Consider the following 16,368-nt stretch of genomic DNA (forward strand, 5'->3'; position numbering starts at 1 on the left):
ATCTGGATCCTCTTCTTCCTGTTCAACTTTATCAAACACATTATCTTCGTCAAAGCGAACATGAACACTTTCTTCTATGCGCAAGGTTCTTTTATTGAACACTTTGTAAGCTTTACTATGATCCGAATATCCCAGAAAAACAGCTTCGTCACTTCGGGGGTCAAATTTTCCTAAATTGTCTTTTCCATTATTGTGAACAAAGCATTTGCTTCCGAAGCAACGGAGATGTGATATATTGGGTTTTCTCCCTCTTAAGAGTTCATAGGGAGTCTTTTTCAAAATAAGTCGGATCATAGCTCTATTATGCACATAGCATGTGGTACTAATAGCTTCTGCCCAAAAACTTCTAGGGAGGCCACTACACAACAACATAGTACCGGCCATATCCTCTAGGGTTCGATTCATACGTTCCACGACACCATTTTTTTGCGGGGTTCGTGGTGCGGAGAAGTTATGTCCCACACCATTTTCCCTACAAAATTCTATAAACAATTGATTATCAAATTCCGTGTCGTGATCCGTCCGAATCGAAATAAGCTTTTTATCATATTTATTTTGGGCAAGCTTCATTAATGCCACAAATTCATCGAAAGTTTCATCTTTAGAGGAAAGAAAGAATGGCCAGACATACCTTGAGTAATCGTCGACTAGAACAAATATATACTTTGATCCACCATGGCTTCTAACTTTCATAGGTCCACATAAATCCATGTGTACCATCTCAAGTGGTCGTTTAGTTCTAACTACTCTTTTAGGTTTAAACGAGGATCTAACATGTTTGCAGCGGGCACATGAGTCACACATTATCTCTTGCTCGAATTTAATTGAGGGCAAGCCTTCGACTAAATCCATAGACTTAAGTTTCTTTAAAATAGTTGGACTAATGTGTGCAAACCTCTTGTGCCAAAAGCTTAAGTCATATGATGTTGCTTTCATACACGAGAAAGAATTTGTATTGACAACATTTAAGTCAGTCATATACACATTCCTCATACGGTGACCCTCAAGTAAAACATTACTAGTACCTTCAATTATGATACGACAAGCATTGGCATGAAAAACAACTTTGTTACCTTTGTCACATAATTGAGAGATACTAAGTAGGTTATGTTTAAGACCACTTACCAGATATACGTTATCGATTGAATGGGAGGTTGAAATTCCAATTTTTCCTACTCCAATAATCCTACCCTTCTTGTTATCTCCAAAAGTAACCTTGCCACCAAAGAAGGGCTCTAGTGAAAGAAAAATATTTCTGTCTCCTGTCATGTGTCTCGAGCATCCACTGTCGAGATACCATAGATTATTTTCTTTCACTACTACCTGCAAATTAATCAAATACAACTTTTAGGTACCCAAGCTGAGTTGGGTCCTTTATGGTTAGTGACTCTGTAGATTTCATCCTTTCTAACCCATACTTGTCTTATTATTCTTTTGGCTTTAACATTGGGTTGTCTTGGTCTTTGTCTAACAATCGGAGCATAGGGTACTCTAGGTTTTGTTCTAACAAAAGTAGCTCTGGGTCTAGTACCTTCATGAGACGCTCTAGGTTTAGTGTTATGAACTTTAGGCTTGAAAGTATGCTTTTGATTCTCATTTATTTTGTTTGATTTTGAAGGAACAGATGAGTAATCAAAAGCCATATCATAAGTCCATCTAAACTCATTATTACGTTCTTCATTGTTGTTAGAATCATCTATAGTTGAGACATCATCTTCCACTATGAAATCACAAGTCTTAACAGATTCGACATTCTTTTGCTTATCCAAAGAAAGTTTGACACAATTGACTTGAATATGTCCAGTAGAGCCACAGTAATTGCAAATCAAGTATTCTGGAAGATTAACCTATTTTCTTTTTCTGAAGTCGTAATCAGAAGGATTAGATTTGCATTTATCATGGTCTTTACGGCTATAGCATTCATGACCAAGTCCCATCTTCATGTTATTATTAGATTGTTCAGTAAGGAAGTTTAAAACCTTTGTGCTTCCTTCCCATTTATCATGAACTTTTCGTGCATGTAAGAGTACTTCTTTCAAGGACTCAATTTCTTTTTCACATTTCGAATGATCTACACTTGAATCCTTGGAAGAGTTACATTTCTCAAAATCTTCACGAAATTTATCAAAACACTAGTAGAAAAATATTTATTTGCGGCTACTTATTTGAGGCGTTTTTACCAAATAGCAGCAAATACAAGTTATGTTATTTTAATATTTGTGAAGGAAAGAAACTATTTGAGGCGTTTTATTAAAAAACTAGTGTAACACCCGTGGAAAATCACGGGGTTGTGTACGTTTTTTTTCTAAAGATGACTATAAATTTTAGTTATTATATAACTAATTCTATTTATTGAACATTTGTACTTTTTAAAAATAAAAAAGAAAAAATATAATATCCTTATAAATATAAAAATATAAAAATATAAAAATGGAAATTATAACATTCAAAATTCAAAACTTTAAGATATGTAAATTAATTAATACGATAACATATAATAATGTTAATAGGAGTAACCAATAATTCGCTTTGAAATTGATCGATATTGAGCTTAATAATAATCGGGTTATAAATTTAATAGAGTCGATAATTTCACGAGTTGGGTATCAATTTCGAGTTTGATAAAATTAAAGAAACAATGAATTTAATCTTAAAAAAAAAGGAGAAGTAAAAAACAATATTAATCGAAGGCGAATTGAAAATAATTATATAACCAATTTTAATTACTGAACATGTGTACTATTTAATAATATATATATAGAAATTATAACATTCATATTTGAGAAATTTGAGATAAGTAAACTAATAAAATAACACATGATAATGTTAATAGGAGTAAAAATTGTAAGACGGGATTAAAATAAAACAATTAAGACATAGTTGAAAAAGGAAATTATAACTTAAAAATTTAAGTACTTTAACTAAAAAATCTTTTCATAATGAATTTTTATTTGAAAGAACAAAAAAAAAAATAACAGTTTCTGTGTCGTGTTTAGAGGTCGGAAATACGTATACAACAATTTCATTTGAAACTGGGCCGTGGTTAGAGCCCAATTTAAAGAACCCAAGCAAATACAACTTTCTTAACCCATTTCGTCCAACTTTCTTATTTCATCACATTCATTATACGCCATCATTATACACCATTCATTTTATCAAAATCTGAAAATAAGACAAAACATTTCATCGTCTTCATCGCCTTCTGTAATCGTCCTCAACCTTCCCTTCAATCATCATCAAAATCAAGAGATCCATCATTCAAACTTTGCGATTGAAGATTATTCGAGATTCTTCTATCCTTCGTTCCCAAAAATGGTGAAAATGATTGATTTATTATTGAAGATCAAGGTTTGTTTATTCTGATTTACAAATTTGTCTAATTTTTTTTTTTTTTTAATTCCGGTATAGTACTAATTGTTTTTTATTTTATACTATAATCGTTTTTTTATTATTGCATGTTGTTGGATGTTGTTGCAAAGGAATACCAGATCTACTAAAATGGAGGATCTGTTGATATTAAGGTCATTATTGTAGATCAAGGTTCGTTTTTTATGATCTACAATTTTTGTCTAAATTATATATTTTTTTAAAAATTTGCCGTAAAGTAGTACTGGAAGTTTTTAAATTTGTACAGTAATTGGTTTTTTTTTATTGCATGTTGTTGGAAGTTGTTGAAAAGGAACTACACAACTTCTAAAATGATGGATCTGTTGATATTAAGGTTATTATTGTAGATCAAGGTTAGTTTTTTCTGATTAACATTTTTGCCTTTTTTTTTTTTTTTTATTCCGGTAAATCAGTACTGCTTTTGAAAGACACATAATATGTTATGTGCTATGTTAAGGCAAAATGACTGTGTTTGTTAGTGTAAAATTGACTTACATAGGAATAATTGTGTTTGTTATGTTTTGGTTTGATTAGAGAAAGGAGTTAATTTTGAGTGAATTGTTATTTAGTGAAATGATTCCGTCTCACATTGTGATACCGTCTGTCGCAAAAAATTAGCGGATTGATTTTGGTTAAAAGTTTGCTTCTTACTTGTGAACTCTCTTTGATTGGAAGTGTTCATCTTCTTTGTAGGATGAATACGAAGATCAATGGTGAGAGATGTTCATGTTTTGGAAGCGAAGATTTTTATTATAGCCAGTGTTTTGACAGCGGAGATGCAGTTCTCTTGCATCTTAGCTCGCGAATGCTGGTAAATTTCTTGAATATTTTTCTTCGGTTATTGTGCTCTCGAATTTCTTGATCAAGGTGATTCAACATGAAAATTAGGAGACAGTTTGATTTATAAAATTAGGCCTATATAACAGACCTTCAATCAGTAACAATCTATCTAATTTTCATGTTAAGATATATTTTTACTGATTGAAAGTCGGTTATTTAGGACTAATTTTATAAATCGAACCGTCTTATAATGAAATATATGAAGTTTAATTCCGTATTCTGAAATGAAAATACTTGACATGAGTGCGTAATGGAGAACCGGGCTGTTGCCAATGACTGAATGGATGATGTAATTTGATCGACAAAGCTTGATTAATCTTTACTGGTTGTGCCAACACTAAATTGACATGCTTCTAAAAACAGAAGGTCTAAAATGCTAGTGATGCAGGACTTGTAGTTTTGGTAGAGTCTGTTTGAGACTTTTGCAAAAGGAAAATGAGTTGACGACACCGAGTGACCCTGAAAATAGACTGTCTTTATTGTTAGAAAGTGTATCCATTTTTGGAAATTGGCTAGTAATGAATTGAGGCCTAATCCGTTGTTGTGTTCTTTGTGGTAGTTTGATTAATTGTGGTTGATCATTACTGAACCGGTTTGTGTGATGGATGTTATTTGGATTTTTATTGGTGGAATTTGTCGCTGTGGGGAATGAGGGTGCTTGAAATCTAGCATGGTAGTTGGCTTTGTGAATGAAAAATTTGAAAACTTTTGTTGAAATTTTCGATTTTGTCAAGCTTAATCGGTTGGTTATTAGTTCACTCCTAATATCTCCGATCTTTGTTATCGGCCAGAAATTTCAAATCTTCTCCGATCTTTAGTTGAAACTTTTCATTGCTGGATACTCAGTAGGTTATTTGTTGGAATTTAATGGTGTACACCTGTGGATTTTACATTCCAAAGCTGAGAAAAGTCAAAAAAACTTATAAATCCATGTATCTTGTATTTTTTTCATTTTTTTCCCACTTACACATCACACGTTCCAAACTTATTTTGATGCTTTTGCAGATGGCAATGCAGGCAGAGAGTCCTGCTGATATTCCAGCCGCTCAGATTGTTGGGAATGCCTTTGTGGAGCAGTACTACCACATTCTTCACCAGCCGCCTGAGTTGGTTTACAGATTTTAGGTTGAAGAAGCAGTAAAGACCCAATTTAGAGCTTCCATTCCAGAATCGGTGATACAGGTATTGCCTTCTTAATATTTCTGAGTAACATAGTATGTTCCATGAAAAAAAGAAAATATTGAACCATGCGATAATTCTTTGCGTATTTCATTTATGAGGTGAATTATGTATGCTCTTGACAATCTAGAAGTGAAAAAGTAAGAGTAATAACTTTGTACATCTTTTACTCTTTCATAGGGGTGGTCATACATTCGGGTCTGGGACGGGTTAAGGATAGGCTAGGTGAAAATCTTTTACTAATAATATGAAATTACAAACAAACTAGTATAGTTCCCGTGCTACAGCACGGTATTTTTTAGATTTGTTTTATAGAGAAATTTTCTTATTAAATTAATTGTATAAATTAACTATACTTGGAATTTAATGTTATAATGTACGGAGTACTAAATATAATCTTAGTAAGAGGCAGAAAACGAAAGTTTACTACCATCAAAAGACACTTTAAGTTAAGTTATTTTTGTCTGGAACTTTTTTTAATTTACTTAAAAATAACACTATAATGTTATATCATTATATGATATGACATAAAATAAAATTAAGTGATGTAAGATCTAATTAAAATGCGTTTTACCTTATAACGAAAACAGGTAAAAACAGTATACTACGCATTTAAAAGACAATTTACAAATAATTAACTAATATTTTTTATTTTTATTTTTTATTTGTAATAAAGAAAATACATAAAAATTTGTTACGTCATTTAGAAAATCATATTTAGAGTTTAACTGATGAATGATAATACTATAAAAAGGAGATTTGCGTAATTTTAGAGTGTAACTGATGAAGGATAACATTTATGGAAATGATTATATACTAATAAATTAGGGATAATAATTGTTTCTTGTAAAAGAGGTAAATATAAATGTAATATTGTTTCCATATATAGTTTTGAGAGTTATTTTCTTAGGCGGGAAAACTACTAAGAGTTTTTATTCTCTTAGTAGTAGGGGGGATTGCTATATGCAACTTCGAGTTTCTACTTATGGGTTCTGTTCGATACTGAGTTTTGGAATATTATATTATTCCGTATATGTTGTTTTCATGTACTCGAACTTTGACCATTTGAATATTATTCCGTATATCAGTTTTTATAAGAAAAGATCATTTGAATTTTATTCTTATATTTGTCAATTAAGTTAATTTGATAGCTTCTTAATTAAAATGTCTTATTTTTGACGGATTACATATTTTGATATAGTTTTTCAAGTGTTCCATAATGCAGCACTAAAAAACCCAGTGAATGAATTGATTAGAAAAAGGATTATAACTGTGAAACTTTTCTTGTTTTCATCTCATACTCTGTATCTCAACTTTTTTACATACTCCAAATCTTCTGTGCAGCTGCAAACTCCTCTCTCGTTTTTTTTTTTTTTTTTGGGACAGTTGGTACCATGTGCTATTTTATCAATTTTATCATTCTTAGTTCATCCCTCAACTTCTCACAATATTCTAAATCGATTCCTGTGGCCATTGTGTGTATATCTAGATAAAGTATGAATTTGAGAATTACTGATATTACAAAAAAAAATAGAGTATTTTTAGATGTTACTGATATTTGAGTATTACTGATATTACGAAAGTGATGCATATTTGAGTATTTGAGTATTACTGATATTACTAAAGTGATGCATAATCATTAAGGTAGGAATTTGGTTCAATTGCATCGAGTTTCTTCTTATCATCTTTTGAAAAGAAAAAAGACGTACCTGTGAATCAACAAATAATAGTTCAATTGCATCGAGTTTCTTCTTATCATCTTTCTTGTTCTTGTTGCTAAATTCTGGCCTGGACCATTTGTGAACGTATGAAGAGGAAAGATGGGGAAAGGTGTGGAACGTATGAAGAGGAAGTGAATGAGAATTAAAGAGGTTTATGGAGAATATAAAGAATTATGGACTTTTTTAATAGGGTATATTAAGGGTTTATTATATAATTTATATTGTTTGTTTTTTTTTATGTAATTTATATCGGTTGTTCTTTTTTCCGGTTTTTTAATAGGGTAGATTAGGAGTTTTATGTGTAATTTATGTAGTTTGTTGTTTTAAATGTAATTTATATGGCCTGTTTTTTTTAGTAGGGTTTTTTTTTTAAATTGGGTCTGCAATGGGTATGTTGATGTTTGAGTTTCTTATGGAAAATTGAAATCTGAAACCTGCTTGAATCAGCTGCTTTTTATGGAATATTGGGTTAAAAAAGCAAAATAGAATTATAGGTTTAAGATGTGAATGGTGGTTAATGGTTTTTTTTATGGAAAATTGGGTTGAAAAAGCAATAAGTACACACGGTTTAATTTGCTGATTGAGTGGGACATTTTTTTATGGAAAATTGGGCCATTAAATCACACGGTTTTTGTGTGTAAATTGGGGCAATAAATAACACGTTTTTTGTGGGTAAATTGAAATCTAAATGCTGTGTTTTTTATGGAAAATTGGGGCAATAAATAACACGGTTTTTATGCTTGAATGGGACGTTTTTTTATGGAAGATTGACTGCTGATTTTAAATGGTTGACATGTCAGTTGACATGTCAATATGGTTACTTTTGATTGGCCAAAAAAAACTCAGATTGTGAGAGTGAAGGAGAGGGCTTTTAGAGGGATTTTCTGAATTCTGGTTGCGCCACATCAGCAAAATTACAAGATTCTTTTATATATATAATGATCGCCTCAAATAACGGAAATGAGGCGTTTTCTCTAGAACGCCGCAAATACTACTACTACTGCAAAACATAAATCATTGATATCCTCATTCCTCATTCCTCAGACCTACCACCAATTCCCATACCCTCGATGCTTTACACCGCTACTCCCTTTGCTCATCCCATCTATCCCCATACCACCATACCCACTCCTCGTTGCCATCGGCCGCCAACCCACTGCTACAATCAGGCATTCATCGACAACAAGCAGCACCGACTCGTCCATCATAATCCGCGACAACAAGCAGCACCGTTCTTCTCTTCCCTGACGGTTCCCACGATTACCCTGTCGTGCCTTGTCCTTACCTAATAGGTATAAATCTAATTTCATACTAAAATTGATTAAGTTTGATAATTAGGGTTGATTAATTTGTGTAATCCTCATGCTTAAACTGATTAGATTTTATATTTAGGGTTAGTGAAATTGGTACTTCTTCTTTACTTGATTCTACTTAATTCTATCTTATCCCATGAATTGTGGGTTATTTTTTTGTCGATGAATTGTGCAAACTATTAAAAAGCTTTTCGCTACACATTTGGTGTGGATTAGTAACCCTTAGATTTAGGGTTCATATGAAAAATTGGGGATTTTGCATAAAATATGAAAATGATTTTGTGGTGTTGTTGATTTGTTGTTATTGAGTAAAACGTTATTGTAAATTTAGCAGCTCGAGTCATGCGACACCATCTTCACATCACCTCCGGTTAGCTGGTCATCCGTCTGGTATTTGCCGCCATCGTTATTTGTTTTTTTTTGGCCATCGTCATCCACTTTAACCAGGTATGCTTCTTTTCTATTAGTTTGGCATTGTGTTAAGCATGAATGTATGCTTTGTTTTTCTAGTAAAATGAGCATTTAACAATCCTTTGTTCACAAGTCTTTAACTTTGTGATTAATGGCATATGCTTTGTTCGCTCTTCTAAGTACAAATCCTAGCTCCGCTAGTGCATAAGGTAATGTCGACATTAACGTGAATGTCTCTTATTTTTGGGTATAAAAGGAGTCGCATGAATACATGATTTCAACAATTACTCAAGGAAGATGGTTGTTCTGATCCATGATTAAAACAACTACTCAAGACAGAATGGTGGTTGTGATCTATTGTTCGCATCTATAGCATGTCCAAGTCATTTTCAACTATAGTCCATTATCTCTAAATTTGATTTTGCAAACTCTGTATAAGCTATGGGTCTATATTTTATTCCCTTCATTGCCACCTTGATTCACCTTACTGTTTTTGGTGGCCAAACACATTCGCTACTTCTATCGCTGCCTTCAATGCACTAAGTTGTCCTCCCTGTTTTCACTTGCCCTCCTTTTCTTGGTTTCCTTACTTGTTGGGTAAGTTGAAATACTTGGTACTATTGTAATTGATTTCTTCATAAAGTACCTCGGTTTGTTATATTTTTTTTATTTCTGTAATGAAATCTTGGTGCGTATCTGTCTCTAACGTTCTTTCCTAACTTCGGTGTATTGCAGATTGTCTTAGGGAGGATTTGGTACAGATGGTCAAGGTGGATACTTTGACGAATATGGGTATGCTGCTGACTGTAGTTTCCAAATGTCCAAAACTTTGTTATAAGAGGACCATTCAATATATTGGCGGCTTTATTTCGCGGCTTTATAAGAGATTCTAGTTGTAGTACTCTAACCTCTTGGGATTTGGGAATGAGGTGTATCATGGGTTTCTTTAATTGTACGTTTTGTAATATACAATACAAGCTATTGGCTGAAGATTCTCAATTTGTTATCTCATATTATCTATTTGTTGTATCTAGTTTATCTACTGAGCTCTTCATTGGGAGTGTGAGGAGATGGATGGATGCATTCATATTCTTTACCTTCAAATCCTAAGCTATGGACTGCTCCTCCTTTACTGATCGGAATACGGTAAGAGAATACCTTTGCAGTTCTTAAGTTCTTGCTTTCACTACACTATTTTGGATGCAGTGTTCTCTGTAAAGAAAATTGGCCTAAATGATATGCATAATGTATATTTTCTATTACGGATTACTAATTCGAGCATCATCTGTCACTTGTTTTTTTTGGTTATGGTGCTTTTGCTTCTAATTCTACTGCGAGGTCTGCAGTTTAAGCGGTTTACTTAACTAGCAGGACTGATATAGTGACATGGATTGATGGTCAATACTGAGTTCTTCTGGGGTCTATAAATATGCCTAATGTATACTTGTTTAAGAGAATGAGGACAACTATTTTGAGTGTACTCTTGCAGTTTCTGAGTATGTTCTTCTACAAACATGAGTCAGTTTTAGGCATCACTGGCAGTTTAAGTGATGTTTGATTCCCTATATTCTGCAATTGTCCTCATGAGCTCGAGACTGCTAGAATTAATGGCTGTAATTTGTCAACTGGTTGTGTTTAGTTCCTTCTGTTAGTCTTACAATTTTTTCAAACAAATTGCCACTGAAGCTCTTAAATAATGTGTCAAACTTTGTCTTTTCGACGACCTATAATATACACGAGCAGCTTTTGAAATATTGAGTAAATATTAATTCGAAGGACGTTAAGCGGTCTCATAATATTATTTCGTAACAACAATTTGCTCTATGTACAGGCTGATGCTTTCACCAAGAAGTTGGGATATGCAAATTATCTCAGGCAGGTCTTGTTAAGATGCAGCTGTGAGTATTTGTCAACTGATATTTTGATACTTCTACAACTTGCTCTATGTACAGCTGATCCTTGTACAATTCACAAACGATCTCATGTCATCCGTACGTGGATAAGATTTAAGTTGCCTCTTATATTTGTATCCGTTAAAATTTCTTGTCAATCATCTTTGTAATTGATGGCATTTCTTGTGTTTTTATAGCGAGGCGAATGATCATCTTTGTAATTTAAGTTGCCTCCTATACCTAGTTACTTCTTAATTTTGTATTTTTGCGCCCTTGTAATTAGTTTTAGAGTATTGTATATTTGTATGGGTTTCATTTCTATTTGATGTATGAATTTAGAAATATTTACTAAAATCATGTAAGATTGTCTTGTGGAAAAATATCTTTTAGGAGTTATTGGTATTTAAATCATTTGTATGGGCGTTTTTTTGTACCAAAAAAAAAAAAAAAAAAAAATATTTTTTTTTCCTATTTGCTGCGTTTTTTTCTAAAAAACGACGCAAATAAGAACCTTATTTGCTGCGTTTTTTCAAAAAAACGCCGCAAATAGCCATTTATTTGCGGCGTTTTGTAAATGCCGCAAATAGCTTTTCTATTTGCGGCCCCCTCATTTGCTGCTACACCAAAAACGCCGCAAAAGACCCCTTTTTTGGAGCCGCAAATAAATATTTTTGTACTAGTGAAACGTTCATTCAAGACACGTTTCTCATTTTCATGTTGTTTCTTAAGTTCAGACATACTATCACTAGCTTCTTTCAATTGCTTAGAGAGAAATGTAATTTCTCTCTTGTGTTCGGAAACCACACTATCTTTGCCATTAAGTTCATCTTTGTTGGACCATATAGATATATGTTAAGTTTTGATAATGACAAGTGTGTGCTTTATATTATATATACTCTTGCTCGTAATCGTTTGTTTAGTCTTTGTTAAGATTAACTTAGGTTTACAAGATTAAGCAAGTAATGTTATAGCATCCTTGGCTAGAACATTGACGATTTGTGAAGCATCATTCAAGTAATGTTATAGCGGCTTGAGCTATAACATTGAAGATTCCTAAAGCGTCATAAGCAACTGTAACAAGTTTCAAGTATGATGATCATTCAAGCAAAAGGCTAGATCAAGTCTTTAACAAAGCTCAAGATGAAGAGCTTTTGGTCAAGATAAAGAGAAGATCCTTTCTTGAAGATCTCCGGAAGATAGTTAGTTAGTATAGGTCTTCATCTAATGACGGTATCTTAAGATATGAGTATTGGGAAAGTAAAGTTATAGCTATTTCACCTATAACTTTACTAACCAAACTTAAAGTTATAGCTGTTTCTACTATAACTTTAGGTAGCATTTTGATGTGTGCATTTCTTATAGACCTTTTTAGGCCTTTTCAGCACACATTTCTATGCTTATTTCGTAGTATTTCACTACAAATGCCCCGAATAGTCTACTTTGGTCTGCTTTGCATTATTTGCAGGTACGAACCGGAATGACTGGAAATCAGCCTATTTGTGGTCCTCCAAGCTTGCTTAAGAGAGTCGGCGTGAAACCTTACCGTCTTGAGACGCGTGAAGGCATCCAAAGGAATAGGAAAACACACGAGAACTCAAGAACCCCTCGATCGAGATGTCCTGTTCTCGATCGAGTGAATGCAAAGGTGAGGGCCTCGATCGAGAGACCACTGTTCTCGATCGAGGGATATACTCAGGGAAAGCTCTCGTTCGAACAACTGTGGAGTTCGATCGAGAGGCCACGCGCTGATGGGCTTTGGTTCGATTGTGTTGTTATTTTACACGCTTTGTTTCTTTGCTATTTTTCTTATAAATAGGCAAGGAACACTAGAGACCTAATTATCACATACTAGACGTAGAACGGAAACTGTTGCTTTGGTTTTTGGATCGGATATACTATTCATCGCCATTTCTCAATTCTTCCTTCGTTGAATTCGGTATTATCATTAGTATAATTTCAGTTCAGCTTCATTTATCATGTTATCTATTGTCACTTGCTTCGCTATTATTGTTCCTCATTTCGATCATGAATAGCTAATCGTTTTGCTAGGATTTAGGGTAGCCATGGCGTAGGAAGGACGATTTAATTAGAATACCCGTAGTCTAGTTGTATGCATCTGCTGCTTTAATATCTTTTAATTGTTTGAGTCGACGCACTCAATGAACTGTCTCGATATCCTCTTCTCCTAGATCGAAAGATTGAAAAAGGGGTAGTTCTGCAGCGTTTCATTAGGATTTATACTAGCTAGGGCGAAAGCTAAACTAGTATTGCCTAGGGCGAGCTAAGGACCGAAAGGTGACGTTTATTACCCACAGATTGAATTTAGGGCATTTATGATTTAGTCCGGACTTTAGAAGCCATGGTGAACCGACAATCCTAGTACCCTTCTTTCTTGTTCATCTCTATTTTATTTATCTCTCGTTCCCTTTATTCCCTCCTTTACTCGTAGTTTTTTAGAAAACAAACAAACAAACCCCCCATTTTGGCTACTTTCGACAGACCTAGTTGACTATAGGATTCCCATCTCCCTGTGGATTCGATACCCGACTGCCTCTGCTACATTTAGTTGAGACCCGTTGGTTTTATCTTTGACAGGGTTGCGACAGCCGTGTCACATTTTAATGGCACGATTTTAATAGTTTTAAAATCATTTTCCAAAGGATAAAATTCTTTAAACATATTTCGAAATTATTTGTGTATATAGTAGAGTTGAATTATGGGTTGTTATAATGGATGACTTGCATATCCCTATTGGTTAGTAAAACGACTTATGGGTCGTCATGCTACCTAGGGTTTGCTAGTCTATTTAACCTAACCCTAATCCAAGTAGATAGGTTTTTATCCAAGATGAGCACGGGCCTAGGGTTTCAGACGTGAGCTGCAAACCGTTGGGGCGTGTGAGGTTGTTGTGCTTAAGTAAACTATCTAATCAAATCTAGCTTATATTTATATAAGATATTTTCCTATCTTTATAATATATGATTTGATTTGTTTACTTATCCTAACATCTTAAAGATATAGTTTTAGATAACAAATAAGATTTACTTTTATCTTATTTACCTAAACTATAATATCTTGGATTAAATTGGGAAAGAGATAAAGATTTATCTCTTGTAGTCTTTGCCTCTTATCTCACGGCATCCTAGGGTTTCGTGCAAACCCTAGTTCCCTCTTCTACTATAAATACAATTGATCATTCCTTATTTAAGTAAGCTTTTCGAAATACAACAATCCTTGCAAAACATATTTGAGTTTAAATCTTAATTGTCTTATTGTTTTGTTTTTGAAAATATTGCGAAAAGTCGTGCTCTTTAAATTGCTTATCTTTCTTAAGATTACGTCATAAGATATTAGTACTTTATATTGTTTCTTACTCGTTCAATTGTGTGAACACTTAGAAGAACAATCAAGTGCTTTCTGAGTAACTTAAGATAGTCAAAACCGAATATCTAGTGATATTCAAATTGAGTTATAGCTAGAGTTAACTATACGAGTTGGGTTGATAATTTTTTAATCCGGAGAAAGGTACTAAAATTATTAATCGAGAATAGTAGTGTGGACAGCGGGCCACCCACGGGGGCGCTTGGGTTGGAAAAGAGAAACAAGCGTTTGCATTTTTGTATGGAGTCGCCACCAATTTTTATGGGAAATTGGAACCGTTCGAATACCTCATGTCATGTCAAGACATAAAGTAAAGACATGAACACTAAGAAATCGTTACCCTTAGCATTCTATGTCTAGAATGACTCTCGTGGATGCCAATGAACACGGGTGCTCACGGAGATCTGGAGTAAGGGGTGAGGGTACGTATTAGGAAGCTCTTTTGATCGAACACCTAATCCCGCCCGCCTCGATAGCGGCCTATACTAATGATTAGGGAAGTTATTCGTACTTGATATATCGTCGGTTAAATGCATGCAATGCAACATCCAAGTTTTAATCCTAACATGTGAGAATTAGACTAAGTCGGTGAACAAATAATTAGGCATACAATTAATGTCGAAGTAGGATTTAGTGCTCAATTACATATGAACACATTCAAGCAATAAAAGAAATACAATAATTATAAATTACAATAATGAAAATTACAATAATTACAACGAATTAGGCGATTTATGTCGAAAATACCTTTAAAACGGATAATTTGAGAAAAAGAAATAAACGAACAGAACAGAAGGTGATAATAGGGATAATAGTCAATTAATACGTAGTTAGTAAACTAGGTCAAGGCAAGAACGGAGTTCAGGGACAGAACTCAGCCAGGAACAGGCGCAGCAGAGCTGCGTCCTTTGGAATAGGCGCAGCAGACGCTGCGTCTGTTCCTTGGCTCAGTTCTGGCTGTGAAGCCGTAATTGCAAGCCGTTAACATTAACTGGTGATTTTAATGATGGATTAAATTATGTACTCGGATGAAAGGTGATTAATAGGTTATTTAGCATATGAATGGGTCATAAAAACAGTAAAACATGAATGAGACGGAATTAAGATGAATTAATTACAAGATGGAATAATATTAATTAGTGACATGGCGAATGAAATAAGCTAAACATGATGAATTAACAACAAATTAGTGACGAATATGTGAACAAACAGATGAAAGCTATATCAAAGATGAATTCCAGAAACTCAACATTGATGAATTGAATCTCTAAAACCCGGAATTGAATTTAATGACGTAAACCCGCAAACATTGGATTACTTGGGATTGAAGTCGGATTTAACAATGAATTATATGAATTAACGAGTGATGAATTATATACATGTGAATTATATACTATCATGATGAAGAAATACAGAACAAACGAATACAAATAAAACAAGAGTGACGAATTACAGAGGACGAAGGAAGAAGAAAGGAAGCAGGAACTGCGGCAGCCTCACGAAGAGGCGCAGCAGAAGGCTGCGCGCTCCTTCAAGAGGCGCGCAGCGATTCTTTGCGTCCTTTCTCGACGTCTGTCTACTGGAAATCCGTAAAAAAAGGTTTTAAAGCACGGTTTTAGAAATCGGTTTTAATGGTATTTTCGACATAAACCTTACAATTGATGGGTACAATAAAATAAAATACAATAAATAAAGGAGAGATTTACACCCTCAGACTTACATGTTGACGAAACGAGAAGGACTAAGATATCGATTAGTGATGCTCGACGCGAATGTAATGAAAGTTCCCTCGTAAGAGGAAAACGATTAAATTAATTAAGTTGATTATTGTGTAGTTGGTCAAATTGGTCGGTCATGCAAACGGAGAGGCTGGTACTCAGAAAGATCCGAGCTTACGTGGTCGAAAGTTCAAGCACGTAGACGCCAAAAAGTAAGAACAAAGTCTAGAATGCAAAGGGAGAAGAGAAGGGCGGACACTCGCGTGAGAAATATGAGGAGCGAAGGCTCCTATTTATACTAATCACGTGAAGGAATTAGGGTTTCGGAGACTCTTTGGAAGTGAATCTCGGAAAGATATGAAAAAGATACGAGAAACATGCGAGAAAAGGGCTCGGGAAGAGGCGCGCAGCCATGCGTCTCTTGGAAGAGGCAGACTTTTGCGTCTATTCCCAAGTGGTTTCCTCCTGCAGAAGAAAGATCTTCGTGTTTGAGTTATGGTAGGACGGAAATAATTCGGTTTTCCTT

The 16,368-nt window shown here is 34.1% G+C and overlaps 2 long non-coding RNA genes and 1 other non-coding gene across 5 annotated transcripts; all 3 read left to right on the top strand.

Moving 5' to 3' along the window:
* The first annotated feature begins 3,623 nt into the window (after window positions 1–3,623).
* On the top strand, window positions 3,624–5,347 carry LOC141602535 (uncharacterized). Its single transcript, XR_012524511.1, has 3 exons — window positions 3,624–3,740; window positions 4,081–4,198; window positions 5,233–5,347. It is a non-coding gene; the product is annotated as an uncharacterized LOC141602535 (long non-coding RNA).
* Window positions 4,027–4,206, top strand: LOC141604050 (small nucleolar RNA snoR137). The gene has a single exon (XR_012525875.1). It is a non-coding gene; the product is annotated as a small nucleolar RNA snoR137 (small nucleolar RNA).
* Window positions 5,348–8,083: 2,736 nt separating the features above from the next.
* On the top strand, window positions 8,084–11,123 carry LOC141599423 (uncharacterized). Of its 3 annotated transcripts, XR_012523834.1 has the most exons (6): window positions 8,089–8,419; window positions 8,772–8,887; window positions 9,396–9,448; window positions 9,587–9,643; window positions 9,886–9,997; window positions 10,683–11,123. It is a non-coding gene; the product is annotated as an uncharacterized LOC141599423 (long non-coding RNA). The 3 variants fall into 3 exon arrangements; XR_012523832.1 differs by lacking the exon at window positions 9,396–9,448 and having other exon boundaries at window positions 8,084–8,419; XR_012523833.1 differs by lacking the exon at window positions 9,396–9,448 and having other exon boundaries at window positions 8,084–8,419; window positions 8,775–8,887.
* The last annotated feature ends 5,245 nt before the right edge of the window (window positions 11,124–16,368 follow it).

The sequence above is a fragment of the Silene latifolia genome, chromosome 9 (genome assembly GCF_048544455.1).
Source record: "Silene latifolia isolate original U9 population chromosome 9, ASM4854445v1, whole genome shotgun sequence".
In the NCBI taxonomy this organism is placed as follows: domain Eukaryota; kingdom Viridiplantae; phylum Streptophyta; class Magnoliopsida; order Caryophyllales; family Caryophyllaceae; genus Silene; species Silene latifolia.